The 14,238-nt window shown below is 36.0% G+C and overlaps 1 protein-coding gene across 2 annotated transcripts in view; it reads left to right on the top strand.

Annotated features, from left to right (window-relative positions):
- LOC136835471 (beta-1,4-mannosyl-glycoprotein 4-beta-N-acetylglucosaminyltransferase-like) overlaps window positions 1–14,238 on the top strand; it is a 500,376-nt gene that overhangs the window by 481,397 nt on the left and 4,741 nt on the right. The gene's annotated exons all lie outside the window — the stretch shown is intronic.

Here is a 14,238-nt window from a genome sequence, read left to right as displayed (position 1 = left end):
ACGTTTTCCTTCTTATGATGTTGTGGAAGGCACTTATTCTCCTGTATTTCCTGTGAAACATTCCCTTGTAAAAGAGAGATTGTCTTTTCACAAGGTAAGCAGGCGAGGCTCTCTGCTGACAAACATTTGCCAATTGGCCTTGTGTGATGCATCTAGTGATATCCCGGTTGGAATACCCATTGTTAATGAAAACTTGGGCAACACACACTAATTCAATGTGCGTGTCCTTCCAAGAAGAGCAGTGTTAGAGAGCTCTCCTGATGAAGGCACTGATCTCAGTGCGTTTGTATCTCTCTGGGCACACTCACCAACCAGCAACACAGCCAGGTGAGATGGAGAGAATAAGAAATCTGAAAAGACCACATATAAAATCAAGTCCACTGATGCTACCATTCTCTTTAACAAAACATGCTTGAAAGAGGGTCTCCTCTCTTCAAAGAATAATAATAATAATAATAATTTCATCTCAAACTATGTTATATTTTAGAATGAATTATTTAGTTTAGATATGATGAATCCTTTTCTGTATATGGTATGTTTACACTACTTTTATGGTAAAAAAATTTTATTTTTTTTAATAATAATAGTACTGTAAACATAATGTATATAGACCTTGAAGAGTCATCCAGCTGCAGATTCCGCTAAACTAATGCTGTAGGCCATTTTAACCATTTAATTACCACATACTATGAAGATGGCTACTTTTAATTACAGTACTAAACAGTGCAGTGCTTCTGTTTACACTGTAAAGATGTCAGCAATATCTAGATATGAAATTGCAGTGACTGTGTTGCCACCAAAAAATTAGAATTTTCAGCAGCTCTAACAGTCATTAGTTCAGCTGTCTGGAAGGTTAGTGTGTGAACTTTCTCCCATGATAAAAGGACAAAACCCTGTGTATAGATAAATATCTGAAAAAATTTTTAGTGGCCACTCAGAGTAGAAATACATGCAGTTGCTGAAGAGTACAAGGTTACAAGAGTAGAAATACATGCAGTTGCTGAAGAGTACAAGGTTACAAGAGGTAGCCATAGCTAGGAGGATGAAATGTTAAAGACATGCTAACATTTTTTTTCCAAACCTTTGTAGCACCATAGTCATGTCCATATCTTCAAATTAGGGTACTGTTTTCCTGTTGACTCAAAATACAGACAGATATGAGGGACTTGTTTTCTAAATATTTAACGTTATTGTAGGAGTAGGGAGTATGATGTTAACAGAAAGAAATTTGGCCGTAGTGTATAAAATTAAATTTTATCTGTCTCAATCAGATATTTACATGAGTAGCAACATTAAAGACTGAAAACAAGCTTCCTAAGATGGCCTTAAAGGAAAAGTGGAGTACTTCGTGATAAGTTGAATCAGCTGACTATGACTGAATAAGTCATGTATGAAAAAGAGGAATGGGATAGGAAATGACAGATTCTGGAGGAATACCATTAGTTGGTAGGGAAAGAAACAGATGTAGTGGATTGTTTACAGTAGAAATGAATTGGTCAGGAAGTTTGTCTAATCAGTACATATATCAGGCTCCTTCTAAAGTCTTGAGGATTATTTGCAGTGATGACAAAGAACTAATATCCTGAGTGAAGATGACCAGATGCAAGTAGGGTAGTTAAGGAGATTACTGATTGATCTTGTACAAAACCTGTATTGTTGATCAGAGAGGAGGCTGTAAGATTTCAAATGTGTTAGAAGATCATGGTTTTGAAGGGTTAGAGCTGACATTTGTTGGGAACACTAAACACATTAATTCATTGCTGTCAACAGCCTTGCTGTATACTAGCTCCTCAACTCAGTTGGGGTATCATGGTAGATTTTTTGTAATCCACTGTGACATCAGAATGTGTTTGTAAACATGCAAACCCAGTACATTATGAAAATCAAAGAGTTTGCAGTACATGTATAACCTTCATGTTATTTCCAGTAATTTTTTGCTTTTATATAGGCAGTAAGATACCCTTATTGTCAAAAAAATAGCTAACAAGTAGCTATTTTTACTTTAGCATTAATAGAGAGGAAAAACAAGGGACAGAGAAGGTTTCAAAAATGTTAGAGAAGGAGGTAAGGAATTTATTATTGTTTTTTTTCTGTCTCAGTCATCCTATTCGACTGGGTGGTTTATAGTGTGGGGTTCTGGGTTGCATTGTGCCTCCTTAGGAGTCCATCACTTTTTTCACTATGTGCACTGTTTCTAATAGCACACACTTCTGCATGCGTCCTGGAACTACTTCAGCATCTAGTTTTTCCAGGTTCCTTTTCAGAGATCTTGGGATCGTGCGTAATGTTCCTACGATTATAGGTACAATTTCCACTGTCATATCCCATATTCCTCATTTCTATTATCAGGTCTTGATACTTGTCATTTTTTTCTCTTTCTTTCTCATCTACTCTGGTGTCCCATAGTATTGTGGGACATCAGTGACTGATACTTTTGATTTTACAATCAGCCACGTTCCTGGTCTATTGGCACGACGCTCTATCTATTCTGATACCTATAGTCCCAGAGGATCTTGCCTGATCATTTACTATCACTCTCAGGTTGGTGTCTCGTACTCACTTATTACCCGGGTTAGCTAGTGTTTCGCGACAGGCTCCAGTTGAGGGCTTGCCATTGAATCATCCTCTTTTGTACTGGTTCTGTAAGCACCGGACATTCACTTGCTATGTGGTTTATGGTCTTGTCTTCATGTTGCACTCCTGCATTTGGGGTGAAATGTTACTTCCAACTATTGTTCTGACATATCTGGTCTCTTAGGGCCTGATCTTGTGCCGCTGTTAGCATTCCTGTGTCCTTCTTGAGTTCTCCTCTGTAGCCATTGCCATGTTTCATTGCTGGCTGGGCAGTTCTTTAGTCTGTCTCATGTACTGTCCGTACTGGTTTGCTGCAGCCATCTCCTCTGTTCTGTTTTTCATCTCCTGTCTCTGTATATTTGGCCCGTCTTACCTTTATCATTTTCTTCCTTGCATTCCTTTAGCCAGTCAAGTCTTCTCACTGGTTTTCAGGTATTGCCCCCAGTGCTCTGCTTTCTCGATGTTGATGCAGTCTCTATGCTTAGTAGACCTCCCCCTCCTTCCTTGTGTTATGTGTATAGTCTGTCTGTATTTGCTCTGGGTGTAGTGCTTGTGTGTTGTCATGTGTTTCCTAGTTTTGTGGTCTATGCTGTGGAGTTCATCCTTCATCCACCCACTACTCCTGCACTGTATCTGATTACTGTACCGCTTCCATGTGTTTATGGCTTTCTGCCATGTTTCCAGTGTTGAGTTTTGAATTTGAGATCGCTGGTCTGTTCATATTCTCTTCCTGATCTTGTCCTTCATCTCTTGGTGTTTTATATCTCCCTTCCTATTATTCCCAGGTATTTGTATCCTGTCCATCTATGTGTTTGATGCCATCCCTGTCTGGGTGGCTTTGGTTCCTTCAGTCCGTCTCTTTGCCTTTTGTATGTTGAAATTCCATCCTGATGTCACCAGATACAATCTTACAACATGGATTAAAGTATCATACAGCTTGATGTCGTCCATGAACATCGGATGGGTTAATTTGTTGTCTCCTTTCATGAATTGGTACCCAGCATCCATCTGCAGTACATTTGTAATGGGAATTATGGTTACTTACAAGAGTAGTGTGCATAGTGAGTCACGTTGAAAGATTCCTCTTATGTTAACCTCTAGTCTTATCCCAGAGCTTGTGTTAATTGCATTCCAGTTACACATTGTGTTTTTAGGAAGCTGATGCTATTTTCTTGTGTTCCATATATTTTCAGGCTTCTATTAGCTATGTGTGGGGTATCATGTCAAAGGCTTTCTTGTAGTCAATCCATGCCATGAGGCTTTCTGTATCTTTACTACTTTTCATTACACTCTTGTGTATCAGGAGTCAGTCTGTTGTGCCCCTAAACTTCCTTCTGCAGCCTTCTGTTGGTGAGGGATGGTGTTTGTATCCCCATGTAGTTGTATAGCCTTTCACTGATGATACCTGTTAGTAATTTCCACATTATTGGTAGGCAGGTGATAGGCCTGTAGTTACTTGCTATATTTCCCCTGTTCTTGTCTTTCTGTATTAACGATGTTCTCCCTGTGGTCATCCATTTGGGCGCATGGTGGTTTGTGATACAGTGCTGGAGTTGTTCTGCTATTCATTGTAAGTAGGGCCTTAAAGTTTTTGAGCCAGTATCCAGGACTTCATCGGGACCTGGGGCTTTCCAGTTGGGCGTTTTCTTCAGTTGGTGTCTGAATGTCTGTTGTGATCTCAGTGAATCTTGTGTTTATTCTCCCCATTTCTTCTGCCTTGACTTCTTGGAGCCATGTTGCATGTTTGTTGTGTGATACCAGATTGCTCCATGTTTTTTTCCCAGAGTCTTTGCTTGGTTCCTGGTGGATGTCTTCCTCTCTCAGTTGGCTGTGTTGTCTTTTCTGTGGTTCCAAGAGTTTGTTCTGGTGGTATCCCTTTATTCCTGTTCATGTAACATTTGATCTTATGTGCCTTGACTTTAAGCCTCCGTTCCTCACTTGTTTTCTTGCTTCTTAGCCTCTTTTCTGCCATTTCTTTCAGTTTACTCAAGTCAGATCTCATCGCCATGATATGTTTCCCAGGCGCCTTTTCCAAGGCAGTTGCTGTTTGGTTTCTGTTAGGTTGGTTGTGATGGTGGTGTTGGTGTTTGTATCCCCATGAGTTCTGGCTACTAGCTCTTCTACTAGTGTGCTTCTGCATGTTCCAGGTTATTTGTTTCTGGGGATACTGGTGGTGTGCATTAGTCTCATTATTTCCTTAACTTCACTTGTTTTCTCCCTCTAGTTTCTTTGTGTTGTAGGCTTTCATGGAGGGAATCTTGTTATTTCTGTTTCTGGCTTCTGCCATTGTCTTATCTTTTCCACTCTTTCACCTCTCTGTTATTGTTATTATTATTATTATTATTATTATTATTAGAGTAGTAAAGCAGACCACTGAGCTAATTCCTTTAGCTCTTCAGGGCTTGCCTGAAGGAATTTCTGAAGATATATACAGTATAAGAATCTCATCAAGTATCATGTACTCATAAAATGGAAAAGAAATCAAGTATAACAGTTTTCTATGCTAAATCCACTATTAAGTTGTCAAAATATAGTAATTTCATTAGTACTACAACAAACAATACAGTAGTTAATCATATCCTTTGCATCATAGAGTGAGAGCTGAGTAGTTGACTCACTAGTCTAATCAGTCTAATAATATTAACTTATCATGATGAAACTTTAGCTCATTCTTGAAACACTTTTAATACTCTAGCCAGTGAAAGATTCCCAGCCTTGTTTTGTGTGTCAGCTTTTCTGGAAGAGGCTAACTTTCCACAAAGGGAACCTACAAATTAATTTTGATGTATACTTAAGTTGTATATATTACAAACCCATTTACATCAACTAAAACTGTAAAACCTAGCTATGTGATAAACCCAGTGTCCGGGTACTGTAATTGTTGGAAATATGTAGGACCTTTGTTCATTGTTGAAAATTGAAGTGAAGAAGCTAACAGAGTAGCCAAACTTGTCTACTGTGAACAGGTAAAAAAGGCAGGATTTATGAGATGATGAAGCTTCATGAAAATAGCAAGTGAAGATATTTACCTAACATGTGAATTAGGCATTTGTTTTGAAAAAGAATCTCATTCTCAAGTACCTTAATTTAATCTTGTCTTGAATTGGTCACAATTGTTTGACCTGTGGATAGTTAGTGAAGAGCCAAAAGCTTCCAAAGTGTAGTAGGTGCTGTTCAACACTGTCAGTGTAATATGTTTTATATGTTTCTTTGATTTCAGCCAAGAGCAAATTGCAAATATATCTTTTGAAATGTAAGTTATAATTTAACTATATATTGATAATAATAGCCTAACTCCACCCATTGGATGGTGTGTTTCCCTATGTTTGTATGTCTGATGCTTTTTTTAGTCATGAGGATATCTGTATAGGAGATGAACTGAGATTAGCAATGAAAGTTGGCAGATATATATGGGTCATTTTCTTGATATAATCTGGGTTGGGAAACTTGATCTCAAATGTTACCGGTCTCAAGAAAATCACCAATAAATATGCCAAGTTTCATGAAGTTCTGCTCAATTATTTTATTGATACCTCTAAAAAACAAGTTAAAAGAATATCTCCAGATATTCATTCAACTTTAAGATATCCTGTTAATGCACATTTAAGTGTAAAGATAGAGATTTTTGTCAGTTTCAAGGCTTCATAGCTACCATCATATTTGAATGCTCTTTTCATGGCTATCTTCTCTATTGAGTGTTCTTAACAGGAAATTTTTCTAAAACAGTTTGGACTAGTCATAGGAGAGTTAAGATGATTTAACCAGACATGTTGTTAAACTGCCTAACAATAATAATTAGTCATAATAACTTAAGCAATGCAGAATTGCATAACAAACATTGTTAAAATTTTTGAAACTAAAAAAACTTGTTTGTACTACAGAGATATATGAGGTTTTCATTTCAGAAGTAGTCTTAAGAGTGTTTTTATGAATTGTTTTTTAACTATAACAAAATAAGTATAACAACAAAATCAAAGGAAAAGGTCTGAAAAATGTCTAAAGTATACAAGAGTGTAATAGACATGAGAGGATTGAAAATGAATGTAAGGAAGGCCAAACTTGTGGTGCCCAAAAATGAATCAAAGGAGAAAGCCTCTTTGGGAAAGTTACTGTTTGTATGTTGAGAGGAAGGTGTAGGGGTTAGTGTAATTTATGTACAGTATTCTGTATTGTGTGCAACTACTGACGGGGATGCTCAGGATTACAAAAATGTCAGTGGTGTAAGGGATGCTGGAGATAAAAGCTGATAATGAAGAGAGGAAGAAGGACCATGTTATGGTGGGAGAGAAAGCCTGTAATAAGGGCTGGTGTTGTAATCTGTGATGATGGCATAACAGAATATTTAAGTTACCATTTGGTATAAGTTTTATGTTACAACTTTTATTCCATCAAAGCTTCATGTTTACTTAAAATATTCCCTATATATTTTGCATGAAAAATTGTTCCAGCCATTTTTCTATCCTTAAACTGAATAAATGTTCCTCCTTCTAAGTTCTGGAAAACCAGTCTCACTGAGAGATCAGTCTCATTGAGAAAATGGCTTTTAAATTACCATGTGTATGAAGGAATTGAAGTTTGTTTTAACAAGGATCTGGAGTACAGACACTAGTTAAGCTATTCAGCTTATTTATTATTATTATTTTTTTTTTTCAACATCGCTAACCATGAAAGCATACTAGAGTTTTTACGTACTAATCAGAACTGGAAAAGTACCAACAAAATTTATCAAGTTATTGTCCTCATCTTTTTTTCAAATAAATTTGTTCATAATTGAATTTGGCTGTAGCACTGTTTAGTTGAATAAGAGAATTTTTTATGCCATAGATTGTTTAAAAAAAAAACAGCAATTTAGATTAATATCATGTGTAATCTTGTTATAGCTTATAATGGTATTGCAAAACTTTTGTTTAAGGAAGCTGCCAGGTAAATTTTGGACATTGCAAAATAATAATCTAAAGTGTTAGCAATTAATGTGTAGAACAGGATTTCTGTTATTACTGTCATGTGTTCCTTTTTTGTTCCCCTTTTTTTTGTAAACTGTTGAGTTCCTGAACAAGTCCATACAGATATGTATATAGTTTTTCCGTATCTTCACACTTCTGAGGGTTTCCCATTTGGCAGTTTGGTCTAGAAGTATCAGCTACCAGTTCCATATTAGGTCATAATATATCCATCATTTCTACCTGATGCTTAAGAGCTCTAATCAAATCTACTTAGTATACATTTTCCATTGTAGAACCTGAATATTTAGAACATAATGTAGGGAAATTTTAGTGGTATGTGATAAAAGGGATTTAGATGCTAGAATTTAAAGGGAATTATGTTGGAAAATGATAGTGCTAGGCAAATCATGCTGTTAGTGCAGTACTATAGTTGTTGGTGCAGGAAAACTAAATATCAAATAGTGTATCCAGTCTTCCATTATTATATTTTTAGTGGGGATGTTTATTGCAAAGACAAAAATTTTGTATTAGGTGCTCTTTGCTGTGTTGTTGGAGGAAAGCTAATTGATGCAAGTTGTTTTTTTAGAATTTGCTCAGCTTGGCAGTAGTTACATAAAAATTCCATACTAGATATTTTTCAAGATTTTTTGTTTTGTTGTGAAGGGTTCCTTAATCTGTTTTCATGACAGTAATTTAGACAAAGTCAAGGGTTGTCATCGCAGTTCACCGTGGAGTACTGTGTTTACCTTTTGCTGCATAGGTATGCAGTGTTTTTGTACCTGCTATCATATGGCTTTCCAGAAATTTTTTGTAAATTGTTTTTACAAGTTAAAGAATTTAGAAGTGTTCACACAAAGGATCCTCTCCTTGTATGTATGCATTATTATTTGTGGTGTGAGTGTATGAGTGAAAGATTCATTCTGGAAGAAGGGCAGGGTACTGTACCTTATGTCATTTTCCCATGTAAGTATTCCATCTACTAGAAGGATCCTCCTAATTGCTGCCTGTCAGTCTTTTCTCTGCTATTAGTTTAGTGGAATGGGTTAGCTGTTTAATAGTAACAATAATGAGATAATGCAGCTAAACTATTATGCTTGTACAGTATTCTTTATTCTTGTATTTTCTGCTCATTTCCTTTTTGTGCTCTTTCTTCCTTTACCTTCTGGAAGAAGTTGGTATATTTTATTTGTAAAAATATTTTATTTTTTGGTTGTTTCTGCAATTACATGCTGTTTGTCTGTATCTCATGACAAAAAAAACTGCTCTTGCCATGTCATACTTGTCATTAGGTAAAAATGTTTGGTGTCATTTTTTGATGCTATGAAACAAATTTATCTTTGTATCAGTACAACACAGTAAGTTAACTTGTCACCTTAATCTGGAAGTATGGGGGTGAATCTTTAGTACTGTATATTAATTTTTTGTTTTTTCTTACTTTTGTTTACTTACTATTTAACTTAAACTTTAGCAAAGGTAACCCTCCTCTTGTATCAGGATAGGCCAATGGAAAATATAACCTCTGGCCTGTAGGATACTTTGTAAATTTCTAAGTTATTTTATGAAAAAATAGCACCTTTGAGGCTGGGAAATATGATAGTTTCTCTTTTTTGGGTTGAGGTAGTAATGGACAGGTAAAACAATTCAGTTTTTCAGCTCCAAAACTAAAGGTAACACACACACACATAGTCTACACCCCTTTGTCTTTTGTCCAGAAGTATCTCTTGCTATCACTGTATTCCATGGCAGCCATGGACCAGAAGACATTAATGTTCTAGCCTTTTGACCTTGATGCTTTTAAGGGTGCGAAACTGGAGGAAACCCAAGCTTTGATGGTTTACTGTCATTCCTTAGTTTGTCAGGAGTTCACATGGCCAAAACAATGTCAGTGGTTTTAGAAATAACACTCCTAAGTATGAACAGATTTATGACACATGTTAACAAGGACAGTTGTGTAGCTGATATAAGTGGTTAATACAAATGCCTAAGATTACTCAAGTGAGTTATAGAAGTCACTGAGTGGTCTGGTAGAATATTGTAGAGGATCTGTGGCAGGAAAGTTGGGTCAGGTGATACTTTGTCTCATCTTACCAGGTTCAAAAGATTTTTGAGGGTTGACTGCACACTTGTGGGATAACAGGCAAGTAGGCTAGTGTTTTTGGTGCATATGTAGATTAGAGAATCTTTAGGCAACCACAGACTGTCTTGTGTTGGAGTTTGCTTTCTCCTCTAACAGTAGACTTAGATATCTGATCAAGTTTAGACAAAGTAGTTTTTCACAATATGAACCCTCAGAGAGAGAATCACAATTTGTTTCTCTCCTGAATTACTGTGGATATTGATATATTTTCCCCTAGCTCAGGCAAGTCACCTTTGTTTCATACAGTTTCACCAAAGATGATTAGCTCTTTTAGTCAGTATTCATGCCTTGGAATAGTTTCACCACCTCTATGCTGTTTATGAATTGTCAAGATTGACTCGACTTCTGGCTAGTTCCTCAAGTGCAAGACTTTTCCTTTCTCAACACCTTTTTTGGCCCAGTGGGAACATCATTAAGTGCTTCCAGATCAGAGAGCCATCTTCCTCATCATCTTAGATGCCAAAAATTGGTCTCTTGAGAGGCTGATTAACTCCAATCTTCTTCTGTTATGCCTCTTCAAAACATTGGTGCATAGTGATATTTTTTGGAGTTGTCACATCCTATTTATGGTCATCCTACTTTCAGACAGTGTTCCAATCCAAAACTTTATTCAATTCTATTCCTTTTGGCTAAGTAATTTGAATTTTACAGCATATGACTGCCTGGTTAAAATTTTCCATTTTAAGGTCAGCATTCACGAAGTAAAGGCTCTGTCTTCATCAGTAATATTGAAAGTAGTGTATTAAATAAGCAAGCTATTTTAATGGAAGGTATTTGTCAACTTCAGCTGCATTGTCTCATAAGGATGGCACTCATTGATTTGATACACATTGTCTGGGTTTTGTGAATGTTAGGAGGCTTGTGATCAGCCAGCTCAGTTATCATAGCAACTTATTGTTCTGAGTAAATTGTGGAAAATCTTCACCCTTATGTCTAAATATCTCTAACGCTTCAGTACTTCAGGTGAGCGATGATATACCATAGAACTTTAGAAGATTGGTGATTTCTGTGGACTGACTGTTTTTTATCTTAAGTTTGTCTGAATGCAGTAGAGCTGTTACAGCATCTATTGTATAGGTACCAGCTCCTTTTAAGTAAAGATTTTTTCATCTTGAATATAAAATCTTAGTTATAGAGGTTTATATTCAGTGCAGCTTCTTCTTGTTATAGGTTCAGAAAGTCTTAACCGATGCAGTGAGTAGGAGGCTCACTCCTCTTCCTGTTTTGTGAATACTTACATAGAAGAATGCTGTGAACCCCTCTTTCAAGAGTGACTTTTGTATCTGATATGAATTCATGTTGCAAGCACTAGTACATAAGTAAAATGATTTTTTTGTATTCATGTAACATGAAAATTATTTAGAATTCTCGTATAACTCATAAATTGCTTGCATACCAATATATTCATTTAGCAAAAGGTAGGTTCTGACATATGCTGTAGATGTTATAAAGTACTTCCCAAGAAACTTATGGTTATCACTGAAAAAGATATCGCATGGTGAAAGAAGCAAACCATTCAAAACTGAACAAACATTGTAGACAGTTTAAGGGGTTGATAATGTCTCTGTGCTGTTGATTTGATCACCATGATCTGGAGTAGTGTGTTAAGCTTAGTTTTCCTTTCATATTTACCATATTGGGTATCAGTTAATTAGACAAAAATATGGAAATAATTAGAATTTGAAAAGTTTAGACTCACAATAAGTAATTGAAAATCTGTAGTCTGTTTTTCGTCTGTCATCCTCACAGTTTTTTGTATACAGTATTTTTGTTTACTGTGTTTGTATTTGCATTTGTATTTTTGTAATTGTCTGGCTCAGGCATACCTAACTTAGTTTTGACATTTTGCTTTGAGGAGTTTTATGAATTAGGATCATAAATGGTTTGGAATGTGTCGTGGTGCTTCGCCTGTTGTTTTACCTTAACATTTCATCTCTGCATGTGATGTTTTTCTTTTAAAAAGGGCCAAGAAAGGGAATGATAGGAGTATGTTCTCATTACATACTTTGCACCCTGTGCTAAAATTTTTGGAATCACAGTTTTAAACAGATCAGGTAGTTAGGTACAGTACATGGTCTTCAAGTTATGTTTAAGAATCCACTTATTGGCAATTTTTTAGACTGCATAGGGATAACATTATTCATGGTGGTTATATTTAATGGATTGCAATGATGATGTGCTATCATACATTAATTCTGAAACAACTGAATGCAAGAAATGAATTTCTATTGGCCAAAGATATGCTGAAACCAGAGTTTATCACTTAAAGATATTTTGAAACGGCTAATGCAAGTTGGATATTGAATGTTTTGTTTTGAAGCTGCAAATTTTTATGCTTCTGTAGATGAGTGTCATTGTGTACTGTCAAGTCAGTAGTTATGAATCATGGGTTGAGTGATTGTAAATGTATGGCTCAAATAAAGTATTTTTGTTTGTTATTCATTTTCATATTGCAACAAGAAAGTTTGTGCACTTGGAAATAATTATTGATTTTTATTGTTTATTGTTAAAGTTTATCATTTTATATGTAAAAAGGCACCTTGTTAGGCACCCCACTTATGAATATATTTTATATAAACTAGTTGCAGTAATAAAGTTTGATAGTTTTAACATTCATTGTTTTCTTTTCTTGGACAAAACTGAAGGTATGTTATTATTGTACAGTACTTTCTATTTTTTATGTATTTTTACCATCTGATTACTGATTTTTACTTAGTTTTTCTTCTCTCTCATATTTGAATAATCAAAATAAATTGGGAATGAATCCCAATCCCTTTACTTGTATATCTTTTGCTTTGATTATGTAGAAGTGATATGGACATTTAATCTTTTTTAATATTTTTCTGAACAGTAGATAGTAGGAGTCTATGGTATGTACCTTGTCAAGAGTGATGTAATTGCCTATTGGGCAGATAAACGTTATTACAGTACTTTTAAAGATAAAAGTCCTATGTTTATTTAACTAAATTATTGTAAAATATATGGCCGTGGAGATGTAATATAAAAACAATTTTAATATGCCACCCTCTTCCTGATGGCCCAGCACTTTTGGAGTGGGTGATGAGAGTTGTGGTTTGGTTAAACTGATTGATGATGATAATCATTTGGCCTGGGAATGTTTAATCTGTGCAAGGAAGAATTGGGCACAAGCTGTGGGCTAATTTTTCTACTGCGGGAGTTCCAAATTTACCTTGGAGGCCAATTCTGAGCACTCAAACATGTGGGCTTCAGTTATACCTCGATCTTTTTCTTCAGTTTTTCCTTCCCTGTAAATAAAGTATATATCATGCAAACCAGTGCAGAACTGGAGTAGATTCTGCTTGCACGCTAAATTTTTTAGAGGATGGAATTTAACAACATGCCTCTACACTGTGGAACTGGAGTACCTGACATGGTCAGACTGGTCAAAACTTTAGTTGTCAAATATTTCCTACATTATTGGATGTGATTTTAATGGACTGACAACCCTCAGGACACTGAAAATAAGATTATGTTGAGGTGAATATCCTACGGCTGCTGCTTACTGGCAAGTAGCGTTACTGTATTCTTCAATCTTGGAGGGCTGGATATCATCTTGGGAGAGTCGTCTTTATTATGTAGCATGAATGAAAATTTAAAATAGGTGATGAATTGAAATTTTCTAGAGAAATTGTAATGAATAACTAGCAGGCTGAAGTTTCAAGCATTAAGACTTGAGTGATGGTAAAAAAAGTATAAGGAAGCAAGAGACGGAACTTTATTCAATTAAATCTTGCTCTGATCTGATTTGAAAGTCTTCTGGTTTCGACAAACAGAAGAATATCTTTAAATTCAGAAAATAAACTGCTAGTTAAATGTCTTACCAAAGTAACATCCTTTATATTAAGGTAAAAATGAGTGAATGGTTATCTGAAATTCACAAAAAATTAGTGAAACTTCTCTAAAAGTGAAGGTAGTGTTATTAGATTAATCATAGCTAAATATGAGATGCTACATTATATCCAAGGAGCTGTCAATGTTCCCAAAGCCAGGATGAAGTCAAATCCTTATGAACTGCATTTTTCTTCTTCAGACAGGAATTTAACTCTCAAAACAGTTTTCCTTTTAGCCTTAGCATCTGCCAAGATAGTAAGCGAACTACATGGACTACCTTTGATGTTAAGCACAAGGGGTTGGGGTTCAGTGGCCTTCAAATTTCCCATGTCAGTTCAAACAATCTTAAGGCTGGTACATGGCTACGCCAAAACACCTTCACATCCTTGTATCAGCTGGACATTGCCAACAGGCCCTTGGACACTTTTTCCTTGGGCCCGGTGGTGGCTGCTACCTTACCTAAGATGTTGGTTTTGAAAGTGAGATTGAATGGTTTGACTGGTCTTCTTCCTCTCTCTCTCTCTTATTTCTCCTCTACTGGCAGGAAGTGGAGAGCAATTATCCATCATGCGCTGGAACTGGTCAGATACAGGTGAGAGTAGAGCTCCTTTCCATTAGTTTTACGTGATTGTTCATACACAGTACAAACTATTTTGGAAGTAAGTCCCTTCCTCTCTCTTGCAAGGGGAGAGAGGAAATGACAGACAAAATTGGTGGCTAACCTAGTTTAGT

The sequence above is a fragment of the Macrobrachium rosenbergii genome, chromosome 55 (assembly GCF_040412425.1).
Source record: "Macrobrachium rosenbergii isolate ZJJX-2024 chromosome 55, ASM4041242v1, whole genome shotgun sequence".
NCBI classification, from domain to species: Eukaryota; Metazoa; Arthropoda; class Malacostraca; order Decapoda; family Palaemonidae; genus Macrobrachium; species Macrobrachium rosenbergii.
This window is presented reverse-complemented; position numbering and strand designations above follow the sequence as displayed.